The 21,655-nt window shown below is 44.9% G+C and overlaps 1 long non-coding RNA gene across 1 annotated transcript in view; it reads right to left on the reverse strand.

The window, feature by feature from the left end:
- Positions 1 to 223: 223 nt before the first annotated feature.
- LOC141092621 (uncharacterized) overlaps positions 224 to 21,655 on the reverse strand; it is a 52,134-nt gene continuing 30,702 nt past the window's right edge. The window contains exon 3 of the long non-coding RNA XR_012232857.1: positions 224 to 553. This is a non-coding gene — a long non-coding RNA (uncharacterized lncRNA). The remainder of the gene's footprint in view (positions 554 to 21,655) is intronic.

Genomic DNA, 21,655 nt, shown 5'->3' on the forward strand with positions numbered 1-21,655 from the left:
CTCCTACATCCCTGGGGAGTCCTTCTTTTGCCTCACCCTTATATCATGCACTTTTTCCAAGTATGTGTGTATTTATGTATATATATATTTTTAATGTATACTACCTGTTTTTTTATGTTTTATATATGCACATATATATTTTTTTATGTATTTTTTCACATGCCCATAGATTTTATTTCATTCCCAAGTATCGATGACATGTTCTCTATTAATTTTATATCATTTTTATACATTTTTATTCAACACACGTATAAGGTTTCATATTTTATCAAAATTATATATTTATAAAAAGTATTCATAAAAAGTTTTATAAGAAGTATTTTATCGTGTTTCTACATAAGGAAGCCTTCGTGCCTCCTTTTTTTCTCCTTTTCTTTTTCTTTTCTTCTTTTTTTCTTTGCAACCTGCTCGTTTGGTGTGGTGGTTTGAGCTCTGGTCTCCTGCTCCACCTCCCTTTCTCTCCCTTTTTTTTCGATTCGATACAGATTTTTTCTCCTTTTTTCTTTTTTTCTTTTTTTCTTGGAATTCATGTTTTTTTCTGTTTTTAAATTGTCTGAAAAGAATAAAAAGAATTAATTGTCTTTTAGCAATACATTTTTTTCCATTTTTTACATTTATATGCTAATGAACTTTGACATTTTTTTCCCTGTAACGTGTGACCTTTGGCGCCAAATTTTGAATTGTCTATGTATAAAACCGGTGATAGCCTTGCCTGTCTGTACATGTCATCCCCTGAAGAAGAAGTGTAAACTTCGAAACGCGTTGGGAAATAAAAGTACAATTAACATATTCTGGAAGGAGTGATCTGTCGAGCAGCGCACGTTTAATCCATAAACTTTCTCCTTTACAATCAGGTGCAGGTCTGAAGGCATCTTTGCATTCACCATGGACAGTTGACTGGCTTGCATGCACAACAGTGGAAGATGCAGTGGTGTCACCCGCAGACACTGTTCCTGGATCCTGGGGGTCAGCCCATGTTGGAATAATGCATATTGATCTGTATGTATTGCAACAACTACTACTGTACTGTTTTATATATTGTGCATATTGTGAGATTGTTAACAAAGTTCAGTGAAAAAAAACAGACAGGATGCCCCCTCCTTCTCCTCCCTTCTTAATGTAATGCTCCCATGCTGCAAGCCACAGCAGATACCAGACTGATCACATTTCATGCTGTAAGCTGTTCAACCTGGATATGAATAAATCTACATTCTGTGTTGCTGACTCTGGATGTTACGCTGATTAATCCGCTGCTAACAGGTTATGGGCCCAGAGTCCTAGAGTCCCAGATCCCCAGAGCACAAAGAAAAGAAAGGAAGACAGCAAAGATGGCCACCAGCAGCAGCAACTCCATGAAGTTTACAGTACCAAGTCTCACTAACCAGAATTATCAATCCTAGAAATTCAAAGTGAAAATGCTGCTGATAAGAGAGGGTACGTGGAAATACACACAGGAGCCTAAACCTGACCCAGTATCACATGAGTGGATAGAGATGGATCAGAAAGCACAAAGTACCCTATCACTCAGTATAGATGATGCTCAGTTTGTGCATGTGTGTAAAAGAGAAACTGCAAGAGAAATGTTTGAGCAGCTGCAAAAGGTGCTTGAGAGGATAAATTTAAGCAATAAACTTTATCTCATGAGAAAATTGTACCAGTCTAAACTACAGAATGGCCAGGATATGCAGGACTACATAACAAGCATTCTAGAGATTGTAGAACGCCTGAGAGGCATTGGGGAAGATTTGAAGGACTTTCATGTAGCCGCATTACTGCTTAGTGGTCTTCCAGAAAACTATGACATGCTTGTAACCGCACTAGATGCGCGCCCAGATGATGAGCTTACATTGGAGTATGTCAGAGGGAAGCTCATAGATGAATATAAGCGGAAAGCGGAAGGTGTAAACAGCAGGACATGCGATGCAGAATCTGCTTTACAGACACAAAATCTAAATGATAACAGAAAGCACCTAAAAGAAACACGTGAATGTTTTGTTTGCAAGAAATCAGGACATTTGAAAGCCGACTGCAGAGTCTGGAAAGCTAGAATGAATCAGCTGAAAAAGCAAAGCAGTCTTCAAAGGGTTAAAAGTGCTGTGTCTGCAGAAAATGATTCTGTGAATACTGAAACTGCATTTACTGTCAGTGTAAATACATCAAAGCATGCATGGTGTATAGACTCTGGAGCAACTAGTCACATGACTAATAACAGGGACTTCTTTTCTAAGCTTAACCAAAGTAAGTCAGAGAAAGTGATTATGGCTAATGGTCAGTACATGACTTCACAAGGTATAGGAGATGGTTATATTGATTGTCAAATCTCACCAACACAAAGCAAGAAGATCCCAGTAAAAGATGTGCTCTATGTGCCTAGTCTTGAGAGTAATTTACTATCTGTGAAGAAACTCACAAACCAAGGAAATGAAGTTACATTTAAGCATGATAGCTGCATCATCTCAAAAGAGGGCCACACACTAGCAGAAGGAAAAATCACAAATGAACTTTACCAGCTTAAATGCAAAGAGTGTATGTACACTGCTCAGGAAGAAAGGCACAATAACTGCATTCATGTATGGCATAGGTGCCTAGCACACAGAGACCCAGAAGTAATAAGGAAGTTAGTTCAAAAGCAACTAGCTGAGGACATTACAATTGATCTATGTAACCAGATAATGAAATGTACTGTCTTACCGAATTTTCACTTTGAAAGGGGCAAGCCCCTTACTTACATCGCTCACTAATATACTAATTAGGCAAAAAGACTACTAGGTCTTTATTTCGGTAAAACAATTTATATTTTATTAATAATAAGATAACAGAATGACTAAGGCTACTTTCACACATCAGGTTTTCGGCGTCAGGCGCGATCCGGCGTCGTGCCGGAACGCCGGATCCGGCAAATGTTTAGTAAAACCGGATGTGACGGATCCAGTTTTCTGCCGGATCCGTCTTTTTCTTGACAGACAAAACCGGATCCGTCTCATCCGGTTCATCCGTTTTTCTATCCGTTTTTCGACGGATTACGCCGGATCCGGTTTTTAAAATTGACCCTTGTGGCCTTCCGAACGGGATTGGCTACTGGAAAACTATATATAGCATGTTCCTACAGCCCTTCTTTGACAGGTTGTAGAGGAGAAAGTGCAGGTTGGAGAGAAGAGCAAGTTTACTGGCGAAGATGGATGTTGTCATTGGAAATATTTTGAAGAATTTGGCGGATTTTACAGCGGAGGCAAATCGTTTGAGGGTGATTGTTCTGGAGAAGGAGAGAGCGAGACAGCAGCGCATCAGGCATCGTAGACGACGTTTGTGGATCCACCCCAACACAGCCAAGAGAATGACGCGTGGGGTCTATACTACACTATGCATGGACCTTCGACGAAACCCGGATAAATTTTTTGGATATGTTAGGATGAAAATGGAGAATTTTGATTACTTGGTGGAGCGCATTGCACACCTCATAAGAAAAGCGGACACCTATTGCCGCTTCTCCGTTTCACCCGCAGAGCGTCTGATGGTGACTTTAAGGTAAGCCACATTTATTGGATATGATCGCATCAGAGCACACTTTCACTGCAATCTTGTTGGTGGTAATTTGTATCTCCAAGTGTTAGGTCAGTTTTGGTATGTAATGCTGTGATTTAAAACTAATTTATTGTTTGTTAATTCCCCACAGATTTCTTGCAACTGGAGAATCACTTTCGTCACTGCATTTCCAGTACAGACTCGGGATTTCCACCATATCTGGAATTGTGAAGTACACATGCCGTGCACTGTGGGACTCCTTAGCTGAAGAGTTTTTACCAGAGCCCACAACAGAGAGGTGGATTGAAATTGCTGACAAGTTTCAACAGATATGTCAGTTTCCAAACTGCTTGGGCGCTGTGGACGGGAAACATATCCGCATTGTAAAGCCAGCTGGATCTGGATCGGAATATTTCAATTACAAGAAATATTTTTCAATTGTCCTCATGGCCATCGCTGACGCGGAATACAAATTTATTGCGGTTGATATTGGGGCCTATGGCCGCTCCAATGACTCTCAAGTTTTCAAACTGTCTGCCATGGGGCGTAAACTGTATGGAAACACCTTCCAGTTCCCACCACCTAGACCGCTGCCGCAAACATCTGGTCCACCTATGCCATTTGTCTGTGTAGGGGATGAAGCCTTCCAGCTGTCAGAACACCTTTTGAAACCGTACTCTAGCAGAGGATTGACAAGACCAAAACGCATTTTTAATTACCGCCTCACAAGAGCAAGAAGAATGGTTGAATGTACCTTTGGTATTCTGACAGCCAAATGGCGGGTCCTATTGACTGCGATCAACCTCAAGACAGAAACTGTGGACGAGGTGATCAAAGCGTGCGTGGTACTCCACAATTTTGTTATATGCAAGGAACCCATTTCCATTGAGGACATCTCTGAAGAAACCACCTTGCAAGATTACCATGACATTACCACTAGAAGTTCTGTGACGGTTTCAGTAATGAGGGACAATTTTGCACTATACTTTATGTCACCTCAAGGCAGAGTACACTGGCAGGATGACAGAGTGTGAAAGATTTGTGCCCCAAACTTGTGTACCTTCTGTACCAACAGTATATACCTTTGCCAACCAAAGTTGGCTATCTTGTCATGGTCTCTATTTTTAGCTTTAGGCCACAGGTGTGTACCTGGTTGTGTTTTATGCAAAGTATTTCACCTTTTAACAAAAGTTGTGTACATTGTTAGGAAATCACCAACAATAAACACAACTTTTTAGGTGAAATACTTTGCTTCAAACACAACCAGGAACACAACTGTGGCAAAAAGCTAAAATTTACCCACAGTTATATACCTAGTTTTGAATACCATTTCACCTTTTAAATACCCTGTATTTAACCTTTTTCGCCGCAGAAAGAAATGACAGACAACCAGTGTAAAATAATTTAACTTTTATTGAAAAATGTTTTTTTTAGTAAACTTTTTTAAAATTTTAATAAACATGTTTAATAAAAATTTGAAACTATAAAACTGAAACCATAAAACTGGTCATTTTTATTTAAAAACACACATTATAATTCTGTGTAGTGTGTGGTGGAAATACTGCTGTAGGGGCTGCGGGACACTTTGACACTGGGAGTGTGGAGAGAGGACTGGGATCGTTGTGGGGAAGGAACAGTTAGAGGTGAAGGTGTGGAAAAAACTACAGAATGGGTGGACATGTGGGAAGCAGAAGAGGTGGTGGGTGGTGGAGTGGAGGGTTGGGCAGGGACTGTAGGAGCAGATGATGTTGATGGCAAGTTGTATGGGGAAGGAGTTTGGTACGGGGCAGGTTGCTGGAAGTGGGGAGATGTCTGGTACGGGGCAGGTTGCTGGAAGTGGGGAGATGTCTGGTACGAGGCAGGTTGCTGGAAGTGGGGAGATGTCTGGTACGGGGCAGGTTGCTGGAAGTGGGGAGATGTCTGGTACGGGGCAGGTTGCTGGAAGTGGGGAGATGTCTGGTACTGGGGAGGTTGCTGGTACTGGGGAGTTTGCAGGTACTGTGGAGGTTGCTGGTACTGGTGAGGTTGCTGGTGCTGGGGAGGTGGCTGGTGCTGGGGAGGTGGCTGGTGCTGGGGAGTTGGCTGGTGCTGGGGAGGTGGCTGGTGCTGGGGAGGTGGATGGTGCTGGGGAGGTGGATGGTGCTGGGGAGGTGGATGGTATGTAATAGGAGGGGGAGGATGGAAAGTGGCTGGAGGTGGATGGTATGTAATAGGAGGGGGAGGATGGAAAGTGGCTGGAGGGGGTGTAGATGTAATAGGAGGGGGAGGATGGAAAGTGGCTGGAGGGGGTGTAGATGTAATAGGAGGGGGAGGATGGAAAGTGGCTGGAGGGGGTGCAGGTGGAGGAACTACTGTGGTGGGAGGAGGAGGAGGTTGGGAGGTAACTTGCTGGAGAGCAGCGTGGCATGAATGCATTACATGCATCTGCTGGGCAGGAGAGAGCGTTTCCATGCGCTCCACAACAGACCTGAAAAAGGTGTGGTTTGGCGAAGATCTTGCTTCTGAATGCATGGTTTGCAGAAGTGTCTTCACCTCCAGAATGCTGGAGTTGATCTGCTGATAGCCTGCGGAGATTTGCTCTGACAAGACTTTTAGACAGTTCTGGAAAGATACATTCAGATGCAAGAACTCTGGCGCATAAGTCTTTTCCTGACCCCTCTGCCGCTGCCGCCCAGTACCCGCAGGTGTACTAGAGGTGGCAGGGGCAGAAGGGTGGGGTAAAGGGAAAGCGATCTCCTCACCAGCAGCTTCATGTAATGTAGGCGGCCACGATGCTCCTGTGCTGGTGGATGGGACAGATGGGTCGAATGTGTGGGAAGGCTGGGAAGGTGCAGATGTACCGGGGCGGTCGAAGTGTCCCTCGGTGCCGGTCTCCTCAGGGATCGCCTCAGAAGGGTCCAATCGTGCAGGCTCCCGAGTGCTGCTCACCGTGCTGTGGAATAAAGAGAAAAAAAAACAATTAAAATACTGACATGGTATGGCCCTGGCTGAAAAAAAAATTTACATCTAACATTTTTTTTCACATGTGGTGTGTAATATTTACCTTCTGGTGACCATTGTTTCCCGGAGGAACGACAGGGCTTCTGCGTACTTGTACTTGCTCCTGCGTCCTCCAGATCCACTCGGGGCCCGCATCTCTTTATTGAACTCCTTCTTGAAACGATCCCTCACAGACCGCCACCGATTCACAATTCTGTTCCCTGAAACGAGAAAGGAGTGGTTAGTATACAACATCAGTGTTTCCCAAACTCCAGTCCTCATGGTCCCCAGGGGTCATGTTTTCAGGATTTCCATAGTAAATAGAAATCCTGAACACATGATCCGTGGGGACCACGAGGACTGGAGTTCGGGAAACACTGGTTTACATCAAGCAACCGGTACTGTATATACTTACGCTCTGTAATCTGGGCCCGAACATCGAGGTCCTCCCAGCGGCCCACAAGGAGCGAACAGATTTCCTCCCAGAGTCATCGGGTAACGATCAGGTCAGCGTGGCGGCGGTCAGCCATATTCCAGAGCGGCTCCCTTTCTCTGACAAGATCGATGAGGCGGTCCATATCAATCCCTCCATCCTCAACGTCAGAGTCGGGAGCACGCTGTGAAGGCTGTTAAAGAAAAAGACAAAAATAACATAATTAGCCTCCACAAAAGAAATGAAATAAAAAGTGCAAAAAAACAAAGCAAAAATATTTATACTTACACGCTGGTGACCGCCGCGTTGCTGTCGCCGACGACCCTGGGAGGCACTGCGAGCACCTCTTGGCCAAGCACCAGATTGGGAAGACTAGAGAAGAAAACATAAAAAGTTATGTCTTTGGATGTAGGCATTTGTTTGCTGTGTGTGGTCTGCAGAACATTGTTTTCTATGTGTTGTGTGTAGTGTGATGTTGTGTTTCTGCGTTTGATGCAAAAAACTTACCAATTGTGAGCCCACTCCAGGTGTCTGTCCACCCCTTCCTTCTTCTTCTGGGAGCTCCTCTTCATCTTGTGATTCCTGTTTTGAAATAAAAGGCCATGAATAGACATATATTACAGAGAAGATGGATTTTGGAAATAAAAACTTACCGTCAAACGCTGACGATGCGAGGGAGGGCTCCCAGAAGATGATGTGCTGTCTTCCTGGTGGCCATACTCCATGCCTGTGGGTGGTGTTGCAGCTGCTGCCATTGCTGCTGCTGCTGCTGCATCTATTGGGCGGCTGTTGAATAAAGAGAAACAAAGGGCCAATGAATATCTTGATATTCAATAGCCCTAGTTTGGAGGAATGGGTTATTTGATAATTACCGTCTCTCATCTGCTGCTGGCCTCCCCTCCTCAGCATGTTCTATTTGCTGCTCCATTTGGGGTGGTGGTGGTGCGGATGGTGCTGCAGTGGTCTCCTGCCTTCTCCTGCGCCTGGTTGCTGTCTTGGGTGGCATGTTGGGTGTGGCTGTGGGTCCCACTGTCTTGCTTTTATATATGTCTTGTGGGCAGAGCTACTGAGCATGCTCAGACCAAAAAACCGGATCCGGCCGCCGGATCAGGCTTTCGCCGGATCCGGCGCATTGCGGCGCTCATAGGCTTTCATTGTGTGAAAAAGCCGGACGCGCCGGATCCGGCGTGTCCGGCTTTTTCGCCGGAGACAAAAAAACGTTACAGTAGACGTTTTTTCCAGACGCCGGATCGCGACACATTGCGACACATTGCCGGATCCGGCGATAACCGGATGAAACGCATGGCCATCCGGCGCGATCCGGCGCAAATGCAAGTCAATGGGGGGGAAACCGGATCCGGCATTGCATTTCGCCGGATCCGGTTTCTGTCAAAAGCGCCGGATCGCGCCTGACGGCGAAAACCTGATGTGTGAAAGAGGCCTTAGGTAACACTTTGATATGTGTGTGTTATAGGCACATGAATTATAGCAGCACTAGTCTAACATTACATTGATCATTATCATCATCTATAAAATAGAGAAAAGTAAGCATCAATACGTTTACCGGATATTGTAGCATCACTTCTCCCTCGGGGGACTCGACGGGTAAGAAGGAAACATCCAGTTAACACAACATCACAGAAGTTATGCGTCCATAAAGCCTTCTGGAAACGTCCCTTCCCCCCCAGTGAAAGTCCCCTTTGTTTTATATTGTTTATAATCAGATATCAGTTCAACCATGCGCAGTACACTTTCTGCAAGCAATGCTTATATAACATGTTCACGCTTGGCGCCTGCGTGGTTAATCCTTGAGCTCGTGGCCAGCTCGTGTTACGCAGGAGCATTGCGGTTATTTATCACTCAACCTACCGTGTTCTCATCATATCTCTTAACAGGTCATGTATCGGTCAAGTTCAGTTCTTCTAAACTTGTGCTGAATTACTGCAAAAAGGAACAATAAGACCCATGATCACCTGAGCACCTATCTTCTTCATACATACACCATACATATCACATATATATCACATGTAATAGCTGCATCAAAGGGAAAATGTCTAGAAAAGCTTTTCCTAAGAGAAGTACTACAAGAATAGAACAGACACTAGATTTAATACATACAGATGTCTGTGGTCCAATGAGCACTCAGACTCCTGGGAAGAAGAGATATTTTCTCACATTTATTGATGATCATTCAAGATATACAGTTGTGCATCTGCTTCACAGCAAGAAAGAAGTTCCAGAGAAACTTGAAGTATATCTAGCTGAGGTATATAATAAATTTGGGAGAATGCCAAAGATTCTACGTGCAGATAATGGGACTGAATACACAAGTAATGAGACACAGAGCATTTTAAAGAAAAATGGAATCCTATTACAGACCACTGTACCATACAATCCTGAGCAAAATGGTGTCGCGGAAAGAAGGAACCGAACACTCTGTGAAAGTGGAAGAAGTATGTTGTTTGATGCAAATCTGACCACAGCATATTGGGGTGAAGCAATTATGACAGCTTGCTATCTTCAGAACAGACTACCAGGTAAAGCTACAGAGAAAACTCCGTTTGAGCAATGGAACAGCAGAAAGCCAAAACTACATCATATAAGAATATTTGGAAGTAAAGCTCTTGTACATGTTCCCAAAGAAAGGCGAACTAAGTGGGAATCTCACGCTAAGGAAGGGATCCTGGTAGGCTACAGTGAAACCCAGAAAGGTTATAGGATTCTACACCCAGAAACAAGGTCACAATAAGTAGAGATGTAGTGATTGATGAGAACTTTGTGTCCCCCAAGTTTTGTGACATCACGCCAGTAGTCCAGCTGAAGTCACAATTACAAGACAATAACAAGGAGGATGTAGAGGTCTGGCTGGATTCTTCAACCACTGAAGGAACAACAGAAAAATCAGGTGAATCTGAAATCAGGAGATCTTCAAGATCAAACAGAGGCGTACCAGCTAAACGTCTATCCTACATAGTCAAGACACTACCTGAATCAGAGCCGCAGTCATGGGATAAAATGCAAGAACTATCTGTCCATGAAAGAACAAAGTGGATCAATGCTGCTAATGAGGAAATCAAATCGCTTCATCAACTTCTAACTTGGAAACTCACCAAGCTGCCACAGGGCAAAAAAGCAATCAAGTGCAAGTGGGTCTTCAAAACCAAATATGTTTCTGAAGGTAAAGTCCACAGATTTAAAGCAAGGTTGGTGGCAAAAGGATATTCTCAAAAGTATGGCGAAGATTAAGATGCTACGTTTGCTCCAGTCGCTAAACAGACCACGTTCAGAGCTTTGTTAGCTGTAGCTGTTGTACAAAAGATGAATGTCAGACATTTGGATATAAAAACTGCCTTTTTAAATGGTGACATTGAGGAGGACTTATACATGACTCAACCTCAAGGTTAGGTAAAAGGGGGTGAAGAGAATCTTGTTTGCAAACTACAAAAATCCCTTTATGGTCTTAAGCAATCAGCAAGAGCATGGAATAACAAGATGGATAAGGTCTTGTTGGAAGAAGGTTTTAAAAGAGGTCAAGTGGATCTATGCTTATACACAAAATATACAGATGGAAAGTGGATGTATATTCTCTTATATGTGGACGATGTGATTGTAGTTCATCAGGAAGACGCAGAAATTGGAAAAATGGCTGAAATTCTGAACCAGCATTTTGAAACGAAAGACCTTGGAAATGTGACATATTATTTAGGAATCCAAATCCAGAGAGAGGAAGATGGAAGTTTTCTTCTAAACCAAAGTGCAAAAATTAAGTCAATTCTGAATCAGTTTGGAATGTCAGAAGCCAAAGGTATATCAACCCCAATGGAACCATCCTACCTGAAGCTGGAAGGAGAAGATGACCTGTTGCCAAACAATGAGAAATATTGTCAGGCAGTGGGGGCACTTCTATACATATCAACTATAACTCGACCGGATATCACAACAACAGTTGGAATCCTTTGCAGATATGTGGAAAAACCACGCCAAAGAGACTGGAATGCTGTTAAGAGACTTCTCTGATATTTAAAAGAAACCCAAGATGTAAATTTAAAGCTGTCTGCAATGGGAGATCTAGAACTCACCGGCTATGTAGATGCAGATTGGGCTGGTGATTCGCATGATCGTAAATCCACAAGCGGATACTTGTTTAAAGTTGGAGAAAGTTTAATCTCCTGGTCTAGTAGGAAACAAGTGTCTGTTGCCTTGTCATCTACAGAAGCGGAGTATGTGTCCGCAGCCTATGCGAGCCAGGAGGTCATTTGGCTAAGACAATTGATGAATGATCTTGGCACACCGTCAACTCAGCCGACGGTGATTTATGAGGACAACCAAGGATGCATTAAACTTGCACGCAGTGAAAAGAATACTGCTAGAACCAAGCACATTGACGTCAGACATCATCATTTACGTGATTTGATAGATCGTGGCATAATTCAGTTCGTTTATTGTGAAACTGATAAGATGGCAGCTGACATTATGACAAAGCCATTCCCACGAGCCAGGTTCCAAGAATTGAGAACCACACTGGGACTGAGAGGATAAGTAGTTGTTGAGTGGGTGTGTTGGAATAATGCATATTGATCTGTATGTATTGCAACAACTACTATTGTACTGTTTTATATATTGTGAATATTGTGAGATTGTTAACAAAGTTCAATGAAAAAAAAAACAGACAGAATGCCCCCTCCTTCTCTTCCCTTCTTGTTGTTGTAATACTCCCATGCTGCAAGCCACAGCAGATACCAGACTGATCACATTTCATGCTGTAAGCTGTTCAACCTGGATATGAATAAATCTACATTCTGTTTTGCTGACTCTGGATGTTACGCTGATTAATCCGCTGCTAACAGCCCACAAAGTTGTGTGCTTTGATGCCATGTGCCTAGTTTCCTTATTATTGCGTTGATCCAGGGAGCTAGTCTGATTGCCGTATGTGGAGTCAGGAAGGAATTTTTTTCCCCAATGTGAAACTTACTGTTTGCCACATTGGGTTTTTTTGCCTTCCTCTGGATCAACATGTTGGGGCAAGTTAGGATAGGATATGGGTTGAACTAGATGGACTTAAAGTCTTCCTTCAACCTTAATAACTATGTTACTATGTTACTATGATCATGCTGGTGGTGGTCAGGCTGCTGTCCTCGCTCTGCATGTCCTCCTGCCAGGTTGGGTCAGTTAATATATCATAAACCACCTTGTCTTCCACTTCTGCACCCTGGTCCTCCTCCTGAATTTCTTGCAATTGTGTCTCATCATCGTCCTGCTCTTGAGACCGTGGCTGCTCAAATATTTGGGCATCGCTACATGCGATCTCCTCTTGCCTCGCTTCAAGTGGACAGGGCAAGAGGCCCGAATCTATAAATGGAAAAGTGAACAGCTCTTCGAAGTGTCCAAGTGTGGGATCAGTTATCTCTGGGCACTAGGCATGGTGGGAGGAAGGAGGATCAGAGTGAGTAATATGCGGTCCAGACTCATGGCTACTGAGACTTGACCGTGTGGAAAACAGTGTGGTGGTGGTGGCAAAGTAACTGGAAGCATTATCCTCTATCCAAACAACAACCTTTTGACACTGCTTTGGGTACAATAGAGGTGTACTGCAGTCCCCTAGTAATTGGGACAGGAAGGTCGGGCGACAAGATGTGGGTGTTTGCTGTGGCACAATTTCAGCTTGGCATCAGCCCCTGCATGCACCATCACATCCTGTTACATGTCCCTTGCCACGTGCCTTGCCCATTTTAAATGGAGGACAATATTTCCCACGTTCACTACAAATGGCTGAATTTGGAGCGAACTTGTTTGTGATCTGTGTGACGGAAAACCACAGTTTTAAATAGCTGGCCTGTAGGTAACTATCTTTACCAGCAAACTGGTGTCAAAAACTTTGCTAACACACTGCAACAAAATTTAAATGGAGGCCAGAAATGGCAGAATTTTGAAGGCAATTATATGTGATCTGTGTGATGATGGACAAACAGCTTTAAATAGATGGATTTTTAGCGCTGTAATATGGAAAGGATCTGGCTGTATTCTACAGTGCCAACAAGCAAGTGGAGCAGAAAAACTATGCTCTCTGGATTGCTTTTTAATCAAATAATCAGGATTAAGATAAAAAAAAATTTTCCTGGCCCTTGATACCTGGGGCTATGTCTAGAAATATCTGTCAAAGCAGCAGCAGACAGAACTGATACAGACCCTCTTGCTACATGCACTGCAGTCTGCCACATACACTGCCTGACTGCCTAGCACTGATATCTATGCAGCGGGATTAGTCCTCAGAAGGACTGTTAGTTGAGATGGATATATGTCTAATATATTGTGGTATACCTACACTAAATAAGACACAAGCAAATCTCTCCCTAGCTCAGCAGCAACTCTCCCTACACTGCCTGATTCCAGAGTAGACTGACGAGCTGGCCTGACCTGATGATGCTGTGCGGCCAGCCAATCACTGTAATGTCATAAACAACATGGCTGCGGCATTACAGTGTGTGGCAGACAATCCCTGAATGTTTATTGGCTCTCTAAAGAGCACCAAACATGCAGGGTGGAGACCCGAGCTCCCGCCGAGCAATCTTGGAAATACTTGGCGAGCTCCGAGCATCTCAAGCAGTGAGGAGCTCGGGCAAGTACAGAGTAGTGGTGAGCAAGCTCGCTCATCATTAGTCCAGAGCACTCTGGAAGAGGTTTTCATCCAGAATATATCTGTACTTGGCCGCATTCATGTTTCCTTCAATTGCAACCAGTCGTCCTGTCCTTGCAGCTGAAAAACACCCCATAGCTGTTATGCCACTCTCACCACGCACCTCCGAAGCTGGTGCACGCTGCCCGACATCTTCACATCCGGTCTCACGGCCGGCGCTGGGGTCTCGTAGGGTGCGTGCACATACCACGCGCTCTTGACTCTGCGACTGCGCGCCTGGCTTCGGTCCCATCGGGCATGCTTGCGCACAATCGCAGCTCTGACTGCGCCACTGTCATGCCCGCCATGTCTGTTATGCCACATGAACCCTGGAGCAGTGTGCATGCGCACCGAACTATCATGCCCGCCATGTCTGTTATGCCGCATGAACCCTGGAGCAGTGTGCACGTGCACTGAAATATCATGCCCGTTATGTCTTATGCTGCAAGATCCCTGGAAGCAGTGTGCACACGCACCTCGTGACTGTTGTGCTGCAAGATGCCTGGAGCAGTGTGCACGCGCGCCTCATCTCATGGCTGCCTGCCATTGCCAGTGCGCAGGTGTGTTTTACCTCATGGCTACATGCCGTTGCTGTGTGACCAGCCATCTCTGCTCTGCCTCCAGCAATCCTTCCTATGGTCCTAGGCTCCCTGATCATGTGACCTTTCCTATGTTCCAGCACTGTCTGACTCAGCTAACCTCTCGGTGTTTCTGGAGCCCCTGATCATGTGACCTTCTCTATGGTCCAGCCCAGTTTGATCTAGCAATGCTCTCTATGATCCTGGAGGATTGAACTGGAAGTCCTTCCCTGGTCCTGACCCGGAAGTGCAGGTGCTATAGTGCTATATCAGACCGCCCCTTCCTATGGTCAGGGCCTGAGTATCGTGTTGCTTCCCTGCATGGCTGCTTGGTCTGCTTGGTCAATCTCTGTATTCTGTGCCCCTGCATTCTGCCCTGTAGTGCTTCTCTGCACACGCTCTCTGCTTGTATTCTGCCTCTTGTCTCGTGCCATGTCTTGTGTTGTCTTTTGTGCCATGTTTTGTCTCTGCTATCCTTGAACTTGTAGTACTTCCTATGTTCTCTGCCTTTGCCTGTTTTCGCCATGTCTTATCCTTGCTATGCTTTGCCTTGTAGTACTTCCTATGTTCTCTGTCTTGCCTGTTTCGCCATGTCTGGCCTTTGCTATTCTGAGCCTTGTAGTACTTCCACGTTCTCTGTCTCTGCCTGATTTTCCGTACTCTGTCTTATGGTGCGCTCTCTGGCACATTCCATGTCTAGTCTCAAGGTTCTGCCTTGACCCGGCTCTTGGCTTCGGCCTGCGCTCCGCTGCTAGACTCTGTCTTATGGTGCTCTCTTGCACATTTCATGGCTAGTCTCAAGGTTCTCCCTTGACCCGGCTCTGGGCTTCGGCCTATGCTCCACTGCTAGTCCTTTACTCTCTCTGACCCCGCTCTGTGCTTCTGCCTATGTTCCGCTCCTTGTTCCGTACCTTGTCTAGCTTTGCCTTGTTTCTTGCCTTGCCTTGTTTCTTCGTGTGCCCTTTGCATGCGCCTGGCCTTCCTAGCCTCCTGTCTGTGCCTCAGCAGTGCCCGCCCTAGCCGTGCCCGCCCTAGACGTGCCCACCTGCTTGTGCCTCAGCCGTGCTCGTCGGCCAGTGACAGCTGTATCGCCTGTTATGCCCCAGCCGGGTTCGCCGGAGTCTTGCCCGCCTGTCTGTGCCTCAGCCCAACCAGCTAGCCAGTGCCCCAGCCGTGCTCTCTGTGCTTCCTTGCACCCACGCTGTCTCTGCACTGTGCTTTGCATGCTTCTCTAATAGCACGCGCAGGCCCTAGCCTGCTCCTTGGCATACCTCCCCGTGCTTCTGTAAAAGTATGCGCAGGTCTTGCCATGTACCCTGTCGTGCCCTCTTGCATGCACAGGCCCTAGCCTGTATCCTGTCATGCCCTCTTGCATGCACAGGCCCTAGCCTGTACCCTGTTGTGCCCTCTTGCACGCACAGGCCTTGCCTTGAACCCTGACCCTGGCATGTCCCTCGGCACGCGCAGGACCTTGCCTTGAACCCTGACCCTGGTGTGTCCCTCGGCACGCACAGGACCTTGCCTCAAACCCTGACCCTGGCGTGTTCCTCGGCACACGCAGGAACTTGCCTTGGACCTTGAACCCTGGCGTGTCCCTACACACGCACCATATCTTGTACTTTGAACTTTGAACCCTGGCGTGTCCCCTACACATGCACCATGTCTTGTAGTTTGAACCTGGCGTGTCCCCTACACATGCACCTTGCCTTGCACCTTGCCCTGGACCCTGGTGTGCCCCTAGCATGCACCCTGCCTGGAACCTTGCCTTGGACCTCGGCGTGTTCCCTAGCACGCACTATGTCTGGAGATTTGTCGTGCCTCCTTGCCTGAACCCTGGTTTGCCTGCCGGATGCCTGGAACCTGCCGATCGCTGCCAGAGATCGTTAGCCTGACGACTGCGGCTGATGTCCGGAGCTGATGTCCGCATTCTGATGCCCTGATCATGTCGATCGTTGCCAGCTGTCCGGAGTCCGATGCCATTGAGCCCTTGCCTGTACCCAGGCGTGCCACCTGGCACGTACCATGCTATTGACCTCGGCGTGCCCTTGCACACACCTTGCTGTGTTTTGCCTGTTATCACGTCTTGCACCTGAAGTAACCCTGAGTTTGCCTTAATGAAGATACCTTGAATTCACATCTTGTCTTGTTTCCTGCACATCCTTTGTCATCAGACACTCGTACTTAGTGTCTACCTGAGCCGGCCGTCTGGTTCCAGCAGTCGTAGTGGCTCACCCCCTTGGTCTTGCCCCTGACACTCCCTGTATAGGGGGTGGTTCCTCACAAGGTTAGCTCGCCCTAGGTAGGTGGGTGCCACGACCCAGAGGGTCCACTCTAAAGAAAATGACTCAGCGTAAGCTGACTCCGTCACAGCCTGCACTAACCCTGTGTCTCTATGGTTCTGGATGACCTGACCCGTAAGTCCCGGTGTGCATTCCTTATATCAGGCGGCCTCTTCCTGTAGGTGGCACCTGATTATCGTTTTGCCTCCTTGCTAGGCCTGCTTGGTCCCTGCATGGTCGCTCTCTGTTCTTAGGTCCACTACCTTGCTCTCTGGCGTGCTTCCTAGTACGTGCTCTGCATTACCCTGTACTCTGGCGTGCTTCCTAGTACGTGCTCTGCCATTACCTTGTACTCTGGTGTGCTTCCTAGTACGCGCTCTGCAATACCTTGTACCCAGGCGTGCTTCCCAGAGCATGCTCCACACTATCCTGTACCCTGCATGCTCCCGCTCTACGCACTCCTGTACCCTGCATGCCCCTGTCTTCACCCTGCTAGACACGGTCTCTCGCACCTCCTTGGAGCCGGCCACCTGGTTCCAGCAGTCGTGGTACTTTATCCCCTTGGGTCTGCCCCTGATGCTCCCTGTATAAAGGGTGGTCCTCACTAGGTCAGCTCGCCCAGGGTGGGTTGGTACCATGACCCAGAGGGTCCACTCCAGGAGTCGTTATAATAGCATGATGCTGCCACCACCATGTTTCACTGTTGGGATTGTATTAGGCAGGTGTTGAGCAGCGCCTGGTTTTCTCCACGCATACCACTTAAAATTATCCCAAAAAGTTCTATCTTCGTCTCATCAGACCAGAGAATCTTCTTTTCTCATAGTCTGGGAGTCCCGCATGTGTTTTTTTAGCAAACTCTATGCGGGTTTTCATATGTCTTGCACTGAGGAGAGGCTTCCATCGGGCCACTCTGCCATAAAGGCCTGACTGGTGGAGGGCTGTAGTGATAATTGACTTTGTGGAATTTTCTCCCATCTCCCTACTGCATCTGTGGAGCTCAGCCACAGTGATCTTCGGGTTCTCCTTTACTTCTCTCACCAAGGCTCTTCTCCCACGATTGCTCAATTTGGCTGCAAAGCCAGATCTAGGAAGACTTCTTGTGGTCCCACACTTCTGCCATTTAAGGAATGTGCTTTTAGGAACCTTGAATACTGCAGACATTCTTTTTAACCTTGGCCAGATCTGTGCCTTGCCACAATTCTGTCTCTGAGCTCCTTGGCCAGTTACTTTGACCTCATGATTCTCATTTGATCTGACATGCACTGTGAGTTCTGTGGTCTTATATAGACAGGTGTGTGCCTTTACAAATCAAGTACTATCAGTTTAATTAAGCACAGCTGGATTCCAATGAAGGAGTAGAACAATCTCAAGGAGGATCACAAGGAAATGGGCAGCATGCGACTTAAATAGGAGTGTCTGAGCAAAGGGTCTGAATACTTATGACAATGTAATATTTCAGTTTTTCTTTTTTAATAAATTTGCAAAAATTTCTACATTTAGATTTTTTTTTCAGTCAAGATGGGGTACAGAGTGTACAATAATGACAAAAAAATGAACTTTTTTGAATTTACCAAATGGTTGCAATGAAACAAAGACTAAAAAATGTAATGGAGTCTAAATACTTTCCATGCCCACTGTATGTAACAATCATCTATCTATATCTAATATTGTTTTATTAGTTAGAAAATTAGCTTAAAATGACAGAGAATTACTGTATGTAAAAGCTAATGTTAAAATCACATTGCATACGGATGGCATACCCATGTCATATTCAAAGTGAGGAAAATGGAATACGGATGCTGAGAAAAAAAACACATGACACTCGTTTGACTCATCTCTCCAACTTTTCTGGCTGAGAATCTCAGCAACTTTATACAGTTAGGTCCATATATATTTGGACAGAGACAACATTTTTCTAATTTTGGTTCTAGACATTACCACAATGAATTTTAAACAAAACAATTCAGATGCAGTTGAAGTTCAGACTTTCAGCTTTCATTTTGAGGGTATCCACATTCAAATTGGATGAAGGGTTTAGGAGTTTCAGCTCCTTAACATGTGCCACCCTGTTTTTAAAGGGACCAAAAGTAATTGGACAATTGGCTCCAAGGCTATTTCATGGACAGGTGTGGGCAATCCCTGCATTATGTCATTCTCAATTAAGCAGATAAAAGGCCTGGTGTTGATTTGAGGTGTGGTGCTTGCATTTGGATGGTTTTGCTGTGAAGGAAACAAGCGGTCAAAGGAGCTCTTCATGCAGGTGAAACAAGCCATCCTTAAGCTGCAAAAACAGAAAAAACCCATCCGAGAAATTGCTACAACATTAGAAGTGGCAAAATCTACAGTTTGGTACATCCTGAGAAAGAAAGAAAGCACTGGTGAACTCATCAATGCAAAAAGACCTGGGCGCCCACGAAAGACAACAGTGGTGGATGATCGCAGAATAATCTCCATGGTGAAGAGAAACCCCTTCACAACAGCCAACCAAGTGAACAACACTCTCCAGGAGGTAGGCATATCAATATCCAAATCTACCATAAAAGGAAGACTGCATGAAAGTAAATACAGAGGGTTCACTGCACGGTGCAAGTCACTCATATGCATCAAGAATAAAAAGGCTAGACTAGACTTTGCTAAAAAAAAATCTAAAAAAGCCAGCACAGTTCTGGAAGAACATTCTTTGGACAGATGAAACCAAGATCAACCTCTACCAGAATGATGGAAAGAGAAAAGTATGGCAAAGGCGTGGTACAGCTCATGATCCAAAGCATACCACATCATCTGTAAAACACGGCGGAGGCAGTGTGATGGCTTGGACATGCATGGCTGCCAGTGGCACTAGGTCACTTGTGTTTATTGATGATGTGACACAGGACAGAAGCAGCCGAATGAATTCTGAGGTATTCAGAGCCATACTGAGTGCTCAGATCCAGCCAAATGCAGCTACACTGATTGGTCGTCGTTTCATGCTACAGATGGACAATGACCCAAAACGTAAAGCCAAAGCAACCCAGGAGTTTATTAAAGCAAAGAAGCGGAATATTCTTGAATGGCCAAGTCAGTCACCTGATCTCAACCCAATTGAGCATTCATTTCACTTGTTAAAGACTATACTTCAGACAGAAAGGCCCACAAACAAACAGCAACTGAAAACCACCGCAGTGAAAGCCTGGCAGAGCATCAAAAAGGAGGAAACACAGCGTCTGGCGATGTCCATGAGTTCAAGACTTCAGGCAGTCATTGCCAACAAAGGGTTTTCAACCAACTACTAGAAATGAACATTTTATTTACAATTATTTAATCTGTCCAATTACTTTTGGTCCCTTCAAAAACAGGGTGGCACATGTTAAGGAGCTGAAACTCCTAAACCCTTCATCCAATTTTAATGTGGATACCCTCAGATGAAAGCTGAAAGTCTGAACTTCAACTGCATCTGAATTGTTTTGTTTAAAATTCTTTGTGGTAATGTCTAGAACCAAAATTAGAAAAATGTTGTCTCTGTCCAAATATATATGGGCCTAACAGTATATATGCAGATGTGAGCTTACCCTTGAACACATGATATCTAACAAAAGTGAAAATATAAATCACTGGAGTGGTGCTTTAAGAGAATTAAATATGCAGCCATGTGCTAAAGACTTTTCTAAATAACCCTAATTAACAATAATTATGAAAACTGTCTCTAAATTGCCTCTAAATGATTCAATGTCCTAGCCAATGTCAGATCTGAACTTTCACAACTCTCTTTCTATATTTACAGTCAGATTCAGAGATGTTGTAAGTTATCATGAGATCTCGCTGTTCTGTATGAACAAGAGCTGTTTGCTCTTTATAACAACTAGAGATCAGTAACGACCACAACATTACCCAATTACTGTTAGTTGTGCCAGACATTTAGAAATGACCATCCTGGATGATATGAGTTTCTACTGACTGTGTTTTTGTTTCTCCAGACCCTTAATTGCAGAATCTCGTTTCAGACAATGAGAAGTAGCTAATCCAGAAGACATTGGGAACAATATGTAATTCATGGGTTCTGGAAGTGCCTAGAGATAGACACAGAGATGCAAAATTCAGTATTGTGACTTGTATATGATATGCAGGGAACATTAGGGCTCAGGTGCTGTAAGTCACACACCAAGAGAGACAACAATTGTGTTTCACCATGCTTGTTATTAAAATCAAAATGCTCATTAATAAATTATAATCTTATGGAGTCTGGATCACTACTTTTAGCTGGTATGTATCTTATCCTCTAACAGATATAATACAGTCTAACACAAAGCAGCTAAGATGTCAGAAATACAACAACCATGTATGCAAGGGGTATGGATTATAGTTATGATTACCAGCAAAGCGAAGACACCTGCAGTCAGTATGGTGAGGGTTTTGGGTCTAAGGGATCCTGTATTTCACCCTTTGGGCTCGCACACGAGAGTATACATTGAACAAGTGCTATCCATTGTTTTATCGGATAGCACTCAGACCCATGTTATTCAATGGGGCAGTGCTGATGCCTGATTTTCTTCCACGCAAATCAGAGTGGAAGTACACACTCAAGGCTATGGGTGCCTGGAAATCATCGCACTGCACTCAGTTTACATGTGAGTGTAGTCCGATTTCCGTAAACTCACAAAATAGAGAAAATGGATAACTTTTTTGCTCCATCTCCTCGTCGCAGTGTGCTCACATTCTCGCATCTGGGAGAATCAGATCATACTATGCTGCCAGTCAGATAAAACTTGAATCAGAGTTTGTTCAGAGTGTCATTAGCCTAGTCGTTCTGATTCTCTCGTGTAAAAGAGAATCTACACTCATGTGACCGTAGCCTTTAACATCTATACAGGAATGTAGACTTACAGCAGGTAATCTCTAGGTCACAAAAACTAGAATAATTGCCTGCTGGAAGTTTAACCCATAAAGATGGAGATAGATCATATAGAGAAGTAAGGCAGATCAATATCAAAGCACATGGTGAGCCAGAAAGCAGGGTAAAATAACAAGCCAAATCAGAAGTCAGAATCATGTAAAATGACACTACAGAGGACAGAACCAGGTAGACTAAACTAATAACTGGCACAGAACCTGAGAGATTAATAGAGCACATATGGGTTACAGAATCACTTTGGTGGAATAGGACCAAACGCATCAATGAACCCTGTGTGTCCATGACCCTGACATTGATTTATTG

The sequence above is a fragment of the Dendrobates tinctorius genome, unplaced genomic scaffold, assembly GCF_039654945.1.
Source record: "Dendrobates tinctorius isolate UK_male_01 unplaced genomic scaffold, ASM3965494v1 ptg000060l, whole genome shotgun sequence".
NCBI lineage: Eukaryota > Metazoa > Chordata > Amphibia > Anura > Dendrobatidae > Dendrobates > Dendrobates tinctorius.